The following is a 9,981-nucleotide window of genomic DNA, read 5'->3' on the forward strand; positions in this document are numbered from 1 at the left end:
GACCTTGTCGGAAAATGTAGTGCTTAAACTGCAATAAAAACGGACACACCGTCTGTTACTGCAAGACTCAGATCCAACACATTACTTCAACCACCAATGTCGAAATCTCTCAAATATGCCATCTATGTGGTCTAGAGGGACACTTCAAGAGGGACTCTCCAACAGATAAGAACGACGGCGAATCCGGAGGAGTTTGACCTCAGAATGGAAAGAGGCAACGAATGACCCTACTATAGTATAGGTTCACTCCCAATCGTCAATATTATGTATGTTTTTAAGACATGTTTAAAACTAGTGCAACTCTTGTCTTATCTTTTGCGAGATCCCGTCAGTTAAGGGACCCTCGTGCTGTCTATACTTGCCTTTTGTAGTATAGTTTGTTTGCAGCAGTATTCCTGTAGTTACTCTAAAGTACTGCAACTTTGTTAAAAGTTGCACTGTTGTGTTTTGTATATAATGCCTTTATGTTCAAATCTGATATCTTTTACTTCTAAGTATGTCCGACATTATCATACAACTTGAGTTAATTCGATCCGCACAATACCAATTTCGTGTGTACGTCTCCTTCTCCGTAAACGTCTTTTTAGCGAAGACGTCATAATCAGTATGAATTGGTTATGTTCTTATGCAAGAGGAAATGTCACTACCTATACCTCAAGGAAGCTTAAGACGCAAGAAGTTAACTATACAACACATGATCGTGAGTCAGGAGCAATGGTAACTGCTCTGAAGATCTGGAGACACTACTTGTAGGGTACAAGGTGTAATACACTAACGGACCACAAAAACACTCAATACACATTCGTCAAAGAAGAGTTATCATACAAGTGAAGTTAAACGAAAGAAGCAAAGTCGTATCCCGATAGTGAAAGATTCGCTGGAATGCCAAGCGAGGACCTGAGTTCACCTGCGAACGCGAGCATCAAATGAAACTCCTATTTGTAGCAAAGTTATCAATTCTGCATAAACTCTAATTTCGGGACGAAATTCCCTCTAACAGGGGGATGATGTGACAACCCGATATTTTCAGACAATGTAATGTAACACCAGTCAAATTTAGGGCAAAATATAACTTTCCTAAAAATCTTATTTGGCTAAATAAAATGTTCAAAAGTCTCTATTTAGTTACCAACTATGTTAGATATCATTAAACCGTGATCGTACATAAAAAGAACATCCAAATCTGACTTCGTATAAGGAAGTTATGATTTTCCAAGTTCGGCATAGCGATAGACAACTAAAAACTCGAAACAGAGATCGAGCGACTTTTGGCCGGAATGACCTAAATGAGAATTGAAGGTCTCGACAATGGTTTTTCAACGGTAAAAAGTCTGGCAAAAACAGACGTTGGATAATGAAGTTATGGATTGCTAACGAAGTTTTCTTGCCCCGACCTTTTAAAAATTAATAATAAAAATAATTTCAAAATTTGCCAACGGAGTCTAAACGAAAGTTGTAGAGTGTAGTCTCACCTACACGTGGATATAAAGAACGTCGAAAACGGAGTTCGTATGAAGAAGATATGAATTTTTGAAGCTTACTAAATAATAAAAATATAAATTTAAATCAAATTTCGGTATTATCCGAAGGAGGAGTCACGGGGCCAATCCGAGTTACGCCCAGCGTACTCGAGGTCTAGGCCTCAGATCGTCCACGTTGCCCCCTATGCGAATCTATGCCCCGTCCCATCCGGGCTCCGAGGTAGTCGAGGATGCAGTCACGCATGACGCACGCATACGCCCAGCGTACCGAGGCGGTTCCCAGCCCCTATAAAAGGGATGATAGGGTTCCAGGGAAAATGCTCATTTCCTCTCATCTTTCTTGCGTTTTTGCCTCGTTTTCCGTGCAAGTGATATCTCGAAGCCCCGGTTTCGATACTTAAGCCCCGAAGGTCATTTGTACTCCCGAGATTCCTGAGAATCCCAAGAAAATCCGCTTTCTCGAGTCAAAGTTCTGCTCGGTTTTCATCTCGCCTTCTTCGATCTTTCATGTGAGTTCATACCCCTACAATCCACACTTTTAAATGTTTTATAAATGCTTTTATATTCTTTTAGGGGGGGAATACAAGTAAAACACACGGTTATTATCGTGTGTTATATAAAGTTTCATTATAATATACTTTTATCAAGTGAATCAAATGTGATTTATAACTAACATACAATTGGACTTACTACACTTTTAGCCATTTCACCAAACAGAGTACTTCAAATAGCTTTCTCAAACGTTTTTTTACATGTTAAAACACTTTTAGAAACTGTCTTACAAACTGTATGTTTCCTTTCTGAATCTGTTATAGTTGTGCTTCAAACAAAGGTTTTCTTACACTTAAACTGTCTTTTCAACGGTTTTCGAATCGTTTTATAAAATGACATCAAGTCATAAATTCTTATTTATTAAACTTTTCAAAGGTTTTACAAAACTTCTTTTATACTTTTATATTGTTAAATGCTTGCCTATATATATATATATATAGTTAAATAAGAAAGGTTTAAAAGACTTAGAATGGCTAGCTCGCCTTATTTCTTTTTCTGTTCTCGTTGGGATGTGGCGTTAGGGTATCAGTTATTCGTCCGAATGTCGTCTAAATATTAGTTATATAGATCATGTATAACTATATAGACATAAAAGTTCCATCAGTTAGTTCAGTTCCGACACTCTTGGGTAGCAAGGGTGTATAAACCTACTTGGACACTCATCAATTACATTCCAGTAAACTGTTATAGGAATAGTTTAGGGGATACAAAACATTATTCCTATTACAAGGAATTACACCAGATTCAGTTCATTCATGAGTCTATACTACATGGTATATGAAGGGATACTCTTACAGAGATTCCTCTTACATGGATACACTAATATGGATACTCTTACAGGGATACTTTTACATAGATATTATATGATAAGATACTATTACATATTATATGCGTAGATATTATTATATTAGATCTGTCTATCCTAGTACCAAAGGATACTATAAGGGACTAACTATTCCTACAGCCGGCTGTTAGCAACAGAGGTAAATGCACATCTACGGATGTCTACGTTTGATACCATTACATGTATACTTAAAGGACTAACTATTCCTACACCCGGCTGTTAGCAACAGAGGTAAATGCACATCTATGGATGTCTACGGTGGATCCATTTACGGCGAGTTTCCACGCCGTGTTTATTCTAGTACCAAGGAATAATAATTAAGTTATTAGCTCATTACCTTTATTTTGTGTCACGTTCACATAACCGACGAGGTAGATTATACTAGAATATCTTAGTACCAAAGGATACAACATAAGTTATTAAATTATTACTTTTATAGTTTTATAATAATAGTTAAACAGGGGAAAAACCGTCACATTTATAGTGATTTGTACTTCCAAAACATTCAGGTCTTGGTAGAAGACTACTTTCAAAACATTCAGGTCTTGGTAGAAGACTACTTTCAAAACCTTCAGGTCTTGGTAGAAGACTACTTTCAAAATGGTTAGGTCTTGGTAGAAGAATACTTTTTATACTAGTAGGAAATATGGGATTTTCTAGGGTTTTCATACTTTTACTAAATGTTTCATCAAACATTCACCAGTCTTTCATAATAACTTTTGAAAGCAATAACATTAAAATACTTATGAATTCACCAGCTTTATTGCTGATACTCGCTTTCAAAATAACTTGTATTCTCAGGTTACAAATAGACAGGTACCGATGCAAGGTTTAGAGAAGACGGAGCAGTCAAGACTCGTCTTTTATTTTGAGTATTCATTATGTTGTTTCATACTATGAAAGAACATACTTGTAAGCAGAATTATTATTTTAATGCAATGGATGATGTTGTTGCTTGTTCAAATGCTTTCATTGGAGTCTATCTGAAACCCAATCTAGCCAAGTTATTGGACTAGGGTAATTTAGCTCAGGGATCATTCCCAATTCTCTTTCAAAGGTTGGATCATGTTATCCACCAACCAATAATACCCTGGTTTGGACGATAAACGTTTTGAGACCATTCTATTAGTTTACTTCTAATCTATACTAGGACTGCATCATAGGGATGTAGGTCAAACCTTCAAGAACATACTTCTACTCTTTACATGAATGATCGAACTACGTCTAGGTTCAACCATACTCGCTCACAAATTCATTCTCTTTCTGTGTAACAGAATCATGTCGCCAAAGAAAAACGATCAACCCATCAACCACACACCAACTCTTCAGATTGATGCAGCTACCTTTCAAGCTGCACTCTCGGCTGCCGTGTCAGGTGTTCTGACCCAACTTAATGCTAACAACGTGAATGTTAGCAGGATTGTTAACAATAATTCCAATCCAAGTAACAATCAAGTACCTCAACGAGCAACAAACTACCACGACACCCCGAATCCCAAGCCCAAGAATAACAAACGAAAGTTCTGGGCTAAGGTTAAAGGCAAATCACCTCAAGGGGCGAGCAAAAGACAACAACCGGTGGCAACCTTTGTAGCCACAACTTCTGTACCTCCTACTACCATCCCTTCTAGTATCCCAGTTATCCCTAACCCAACCAGGCAGTATGCTGGCAATCTCCCAAAGTGCAACAAATGCAACTATCACCATCATGGACCTTGTCGGAAAATGCAGTGCTTAAACTGCAATAAAAAGGGACACACAGTCCGCTACTGCAAGACTCGGATCCAACACATTACTTCAACCACCAATGTCGAAATCTCTCGAATATGCCATCTATGTGGCGTAATGGGATACTTCAAGAGGGACTGTCCAACAGATAAGAACGACGGCGAATCAGGAGGAGTTTGACCTCAGAATGGAAAGAGGCAACGAAGGACCCTACTATAGTATAGGTTCACTCCCAATCATCTGTATTATGTATGTTTTTAAAACATGTTTAAAACTAGTGCAACTCTAATCTGATCTTTTGCGAGATCCCGTCAGTTAAGGGACCCTCGTGCTGCGTATACTTGCCTTTTGTAGTATACTTTGTTCGCAGCAGTATTCCTGTAGTTACTCTAAAGTACTATAACTCTGTTAAATGTTGCACCGTTGTGTTTTGTCTATAACGCCTTTATGTTCAAATCTGATATCTTTTACTTCTAAGTATGTCCGACATTATCATACAACTTGAGTTAATTCGATCCGCACAATACCAATTTCGTGCGTACGTCTCCTTCTCCGTAAACGTCTTTCTAGCGAAGACGTCATAATCAATATGAATTGGTTGTGTTCTTATGCAAGAGGAAATGTCACTACCTATACCTCAAGGAAGCTTAAGACGCAAGAAGTTAACTATACAACACATGATCGTGAGTCAGGAGCAATGGTAACTGCTTTGAAGATCTGGAGACACTACTTGTAGGGTACAAGGTGTAACACTCTCACGGACCACAAAAACACTCAATACACATTCGACAAAGAAAAGTTATCATAGTAGTGAATTTAAACGAAAGAAGCAAATTCGTATCCCGATAGTGAAAGGTTCGCTGGAATGCCAAGCGAGGACCTGAGTTCACCTGCGAACGCGAGCATCAAATGAAACTCCTATCTGTAGCAAAGTTATCAATTCTGCATAAACTCTAATTTCGGGACGAAATTCCCTCTAACTGGGGGATGATGTGACAACCCGATATTTCGAGACAATGTAATGTAACACCAGTCAAATTTAGGGCAAAATATAACTTTCCTAAAAATCTTATTTGGTTAAATAAAATGTTCAAAAGTATCTATTTAGTTACCTACTATGTTAGATATCATTAAACCGTGATCGTACATAAAAAGAACATCCAAATCTGACTTCGTATAAGGAAGTTATGATTTTCCAAGTTCGGCATAGCGATAGACAGCTAAAAACTCGAAACAGAGATTGAGCGACTTTTGGCCGGAGCGACTTTGGAGCAGGAATTTGTGTATAGATCTATATCGGGTTGACACCCCGCACCTTTATTGGTCGCTATAGTTAAACCGGTTAGTCTAGGGTGACAAGTGTCTTAAACGAAACCGATGCCTAAAGAATGTCAAAACTGGCACTCCGTCATCTTAATATGGTTATAACGACTCATTCAGAATATAACAATTATTATTTAGAAGGTTACTGTCACACCCCAAAACCGGAACGGCGGAAACGTTCTGGGGTGGATGACGTCATGTCAAGTATCACAACACATGCATATAGTAATCAAAGTACAACAAAACATTGCATTAATAGAATAATTTTACATGGTTATATTACATAGTATCAAAGTAATACAAACATAATATATAAAGTGCTGCAAGGTACTTAAGCTATCTTCTTCAGCAGTTCCAGGGGATGTACCTGTCTAATTGCTGACCTGAGATTACAAGTTATTTGAAAAGCGAGTATCAGCATTTTCACAAAAGCTGGTGAGTTCATAAGCATTTAGTGACATTTCATTCAAATAACTTAATAAAGAAATAGTTTTAAGAGGTTTCAGTGTATTAGAGTCTTTTCCCAGAAAATCCCATATTTTCTCTAAATAAAGCAGCCTTCTACCAGGACTGGCCAGTGTGTTGAGGTAAGAGGTAGTTTTCCCTTATTTGCTATTATTATCAAAATACTGAATTTGATTATTAAAGAAAAGCAAGTGACATCAGGGAATAACATAAGCCTCAGCAGTGAGGACTGCTGACTAAGGCAAGGAATCATAGACTCCGGGAGGGTATCGAATTAACGACACGCCTGGTTCTGTCTAACCAAGTGGAGACACAGACCCCAGAAGGTACTTGGTGAAAGGTATAGCTAGTAAGGTCTAAAACAGTGAATATAGACCGCAGGCGATACCAAAAGAAAAGTACATCTCACAAGGTCAAAACAAGGACTACAGACCTCAGGCAGTATCGACTGAAAGATACAGCTAGCAAGGTCAAAACAGAGACAATAGACCCCAGACAGTATCAAATGAAAGATACAGCTAGCAAGGTCAAAACAGATAGACCCCAGACAGTGTCAAATGAAAGATACAGCTAGCAAGGTCAGAACAGAGACAATAGACCCCAGACAATATCAAATGAAAGATACAGCTAGCAAGGTCAGAACAGAGACAATAGACCCCAGACAGTATCAAATGAAAGATACAGCTAGCAAGGTCAAAACAGAGACAATAGACCCCAGACAGTATCAAATGAAAGATACAGCTAGCAAGGTCAGAACAGAGACTATAGACCCCAGACAGTATCAAATGAAAGATACAGCTAGCAAGGTCAAAACAGAGACAATAGACCCCAGACAGCATCAAATGAAAGATACAGCTAGCAAGGTCAGAACAGAGACTATAGACCCCATACAGTATCAAATGAAAGATACAGCTAGCAAGGTCAAAACAGTGTGAATCTGAAAAGTGACATCAGCATACAGTGTAAATTGCTGACGAAATATCGTTACCTTAAAGCCATGAATTATAAGGCAACCCAGGATACTCGTAACCATACTGACTAGAGTTCCAGACGCCCTACAAGCATCTATATAATATGACATTTGTCACCCCTTGGCTTGGTGGGCCGTGGGTTGTAGCTAGCAGTCAGGGTGCGAGGTTGTCAATCCCGTATAGGCCTATACACACAATGTCCGCTCTCCCGACAGGAGACTCTGGTTACCAACTAGACGACGGAGAAGGCCGCGTCCCGAAGATGCATCCCAAATAGAGAATAGTGTGTTTCTTGAGGGGAGTGGGTTTCTAATACAAGTGATATACTAGAGGTAGAGACTTCCAAACAGTGGTTAGTGTGTTTCTAAAGTAAGTGTAGAATAGATGAAGAGACTCTTAATTGACTTGACTAGAGAATTCCCTATATGTCCATACCCCTATACATAGTATTTAACTAATGGACCAAACGACCTTCGGACGGCTACCCGATCCCACCAGACCACATCTCAACGAAGAAAAAGAAATAGGGCCGATGAGCCTTCCTAAGTCTTTCAGTCATTACTTATATATACCTATATAAGTACGGACATACATCTAACTATGACTAAGTGGGTATCAAGTGAAAGTGATTCTCGTGAAGTAGGAGTGTCTAATAAGTGAAGTAAGAGCGGTCGCAAGTGAAGTATAAGTGTCGAATAAGTATAAGCGCATCGTGAAGTGGAGATGACAATAGGTGAAGTAAGAACGTATCAAGTATAAGTGAAGTAAAGTCGATCTCAAGTATAAGCGAAGTAGAATCGTATCACTAAGTAAGAGGGTAAATAAGTATAAGCGCTATCAGGTATAAGTGACTTCAGGTATAAGCGAAAGCATTACAGAGTAGGAGTATAAAATAGGTATAAGCGAAGCAGCGGTATCTAACAATTAAAAGTATTCCTGAAAACCCTTGAAGACTTTATTACTCCGGAAAATCGCATTTGTATTCTTTGATAAAATAGGTGTGAAAACCTTTAGAAATCTTTGAGAATCTTTTATAAATCAGTTGAAAATGAATCTTTGATAAGCTATGAAAGTAAGAACTTGAACAATTTAAAAACCCTTTTTGAAAGCCATTTATAGTGTCCTATTCGGTAAAACAGTGTATGGTGGTAAAATCTTGTGCATGCGGGTTATCAATCACATGTGATTGATATGATAACTGGCATGTTTAACTTGTAATCCCCCCTATAAAACATTTAAAAGCATTTAAAAGGTTCATTCAGGGGTATGAACTCACCTGGTGTAAGTAGGTCCGACGGTAGTGTCGTTTAGGCGTTCGGGGTCACGCAAGGACTTGAACACACACAAGGACCTATTTTAACATATGATAACATATGTTCACATACAATTAGCATATAATATACTAATTAAACAATTATACACACTCAAAGGAGTGGAAAACACTTTTGGTTGAGTGTTTGGGGTCCCGGGTAGCGTTTAAGGGTGCTAAGGGTCTCCTATCAGCTGTGGGACTTTGCTATACTCAAGTATCAAGGGTGTAAAGGGGTTTAAAGCATCAATATGGACCAAACAAGGAGTTTACGGCCCAACCCAAGGGAGTTCACGGCCGTAAACTCCCAAGGTCATAATCCTTGGTGTTTGATGCTTCTAGCTTGTTCCTTGATTTATTCTAAGCACTTTTCTCAAAAGGCATGAGTGGATTTGAGGCCTCTAAGGGTATTTTATAGGAGTTTACGGCCTAAGAACTCTCCCAAGGGAGTTTACGGCCGTAAACTCTCAATCTTTGAGTTTAGTGAAGTTTCAAGTCCCTTTTGCCTTCCTAGAATTTCCTTATGAAGTTTGATGCCATTTTGGGTGATTAAAACCAACATTTGAGGGGGTTTTGGGGAGTTTACGGCCTAGATAAATGCTTGGGCCGTAAACTCCAAGAAATGTCTCATTTTCTTGGGTTTAAGTCCTTAGATCCCCTCCTAGTAGTTTATGGTAAATGTCTAAGGCCATTAGGGGGCAAAATCACACTTTTGGGCATGATTTTAGGGTGTTTACGGCCTTGACCAAGTCTGGGTCGTAAACTCCTTTCATTAAATCATTTTGGAGTGTTTCAAGGGTCTAAACTCAAGAGGATAAGTCCCTAAATTATGTAATAAGCCCTAGGATGAGTTTGGTGCACATTTGGGACCATAACTTGTGGAGTTTACGGCCTAAGCATGTGCTTGGGCCGTAAACTCTTCTTTGAGTCCTAAATCCATGCATTTTAGTGTTCAAACACCCCTAGGCTATATCCCCTAATAGTTTCTAAGCTCATGGTCAAGTTTAAAGGCATTTTTAGCACCTTTTTAGGGGTTTACGGCCCTAGAATGTTCCTGGGCCGTAAACTCCTTATCCTATGCCTTCTTGGATGATTTTTGGGCTTTAAACATAAATCAATACGCTTAGAATAAACTAGGGTAAGCGGACTTACAATTTGGAAGCGTTTGGTTGCGAATTCGGGGCGAAAACGGGTCTAGAGAGAGAGTATAGAGAGAGAGTGTAAAAAGTCTCCAATGGACTCCACTCACCCATATATAGGTTTCACAGTCGGGGCTCAGTGGAATTTTACCCGATACTGCCGCTAAAC

Source organism: Lactuca sativa, chromosome 4 (genome assembly GCF_002870075.4).
Source record: "Lactuca sativa cultivar Salinas chromosome 4, Lsat_Salinas_v11, whole genome shotgun sequence".
NCBI lineage: Eukaryota > Viridiplantae > Streptophyta > Magnoliopsida > Asterales > Asteraceae > Lactuca > Lactuca sativa.